Genomic DNA, 2,301 nt, shown 5'->3' with positions numbered 1-2,301 from the left:
TATATCTAAACAAATAGATTGGCCTCTAATATCCTGATGAACAAAGAGAGAATTAAACTAAATAATAGTCATATCTGTTATGTCCTATGGAATATGAAAAATAAAGAATATAGTTGATATTTCTTTTTTATTTTTATTTTCATTTATAAAATGGAAGTACTGCTTGTCCATAAAATGAGAGGGGTACAATTCCACACAATTCCCACCACCAGAACCCCATGTCCCATCCCCTCCTTTGATAGCTTTCCTATAATTGGTATTTCTTTTAGTATCTGGAAGGGATAGAAAGTATAAAAAGAAAAATAACTAAAACTAGAGATAAGGATAAATAAAGATGGAGTAGGAGTTTACTGGAACCTCACAAATGTGACTACAAATCAAAATAACTCAATACAGTAGGTGCACTGGACCAGAGTAGTAATGGAAACCCAGGAAATGCTACTTTTGTTACTAGTTTGTGATTGTTGTTCCTGGTGCTGAAGCTGCTGGTGCTATTATCCCAAGTTCCAGTGCATCTGCTGAAAAACTCTACAATTCACCAACTTACCAAGAGATCCAACATGCAGGAGACCATGGAACACCAACATTTCTTCCTTATGAAACAGGCCCTTTGTCTTCTCCTTTGATACTATAGATGTGAACAGAATGAGATTTTATCAAAACCACTTCATCCTACTGTTACTTTGGCCAGAGAGACAGTGCATTACAATCTCTTGGCTTTGATGCAGAAAATGAAACTTTCTAATAGATTGTCAATTGCTTTGATACAGAAGCTACAGAAAATGTAACTTTTCCCAGAACCTTGTTCCCAATCTGTCTCCAATGCTGCAATTGTCACATTTGGCCCCTAAAATGTTTTTGATTAAAGGACTGAGCCAAAGAAAGAATAATAGTCTGCCAAGTTAGGTGGCTATAATCCTCAATATTGATAATTGCACTTCAAATACATTGAGCTTTGTTGCTGAAGCTCACAAAGTAAAACTCAGATGCATCTAAACAAAAGATGATTCAGATCTTAGAAGGTTCAAAAAAGCTAAAAAAAAAAAAAAAAAAAAAAAAAAAGTTTTAAAATAACCCTTATGGCTAAATTACCTTTTTGGTTTGTTCTGGTCTCCCAAGCACTAAGTATTGGCCTGCTTTGGTCATCTAAGGAAATGTCAGCTAGTCACAGGATGTACTGTATGGTGTTCAGTTTTCTGAGGAACACAACCAAAGCAGAGTTCTGCTTATTACAGTGTAAAGCTAACACCTTTCCCATTTTGGGTCAAGAAGAAAGAGTTTCCTGCTCTGTTCTAGTTCAAATGCAGTCAATCGAAATAGGTCATCACTTGCATTGTAACTATAGTCAATGAAAGTGCATATATATGTATATATATGTATTACAGTCTGGCAAAGGCTCAAAAGTAAGAAAATACACAAGTTGGTAGTTAAGGATAAACTTGTTTCTTGTTGGCTAGCATCTGAGTATTTTCTTTTATGGTTTTTATATAAATATGATTTATTGTTTTATTTTAATGATATGTAGAAAGAGATACAGAGAGAAAGAGAGCAAAGCACTACTCTGTCCTGGTTTATGGTGGTATTGGAGATTACTGAACGTGGAACTTCAGTCTCAGCCATGAAAGTCTTTTTGCTGTAACCATTATGCTATCCTCCCCTTCCTACCCCCACCCCAGCACTTTATTTTCAAACTTCCTTCCTATATATGCTAATACAACTTATTTCCTTTCATAGCCAGTAATAAAGAGCATGTTTTTGTTAAATAGTACAGTTTTTATAATATTACCTCTTTGAGTAGCCTATATTGTAAATGGTCTCTTGCTGATATGATGACAATCAGTTGTGCCATGGCCATAAAAGTAGCTCCTGAATTGAATCCAGCAGCTTCCACACTTCTACCACAGTTGGCACTAATTCACAGTCATGAAGTCATCAAATATTTGTAACAAAACACAGATCCTAATTTAACAACCTCTTCTCCAATGTCCTCACCAACCAAATAAAGATAATTTACTCCAGACAGAAAAATTAGTCATCGTGTCTTTAAAAATTATTCTACTGAAAGTTCTCTTTTTTGCTGTTATTAATATATATATATTTTATTGGTGACTTAATAGTGATTTTACAAGACTGTAAGATAATAGGGGAATAATTCCACATACTTTCACCCACAACATTCTGTGCCTTTAGTCCTCTCCAACAGTAACCACTATAGTTTTCCCAAGGCCATAGTTATGAGTTACTATACATATATATATTTTTATTTTTTTCTAAGTTTATGTTTTTCAGTTGTCTGTATCC

The sequence above is a fragment of the Erinaceus europaeus genome, chromosome 11 (assembly GCF_950295315.1).
Source record: "Erinaceus europaeus chromosome 11, mEriEur2.1, whole genome shotgun sequence".
In the NCBI taxonomy this organism is placed as follows: Eukaryota; Metazoa; Chordata; class Mammalia; order Eulipotyphla; family Erinaceidae; genus Erinaceus; species Erinaceus europaeus.
This window is presented reverse-complemented; position numbering follows the sequence as displayed.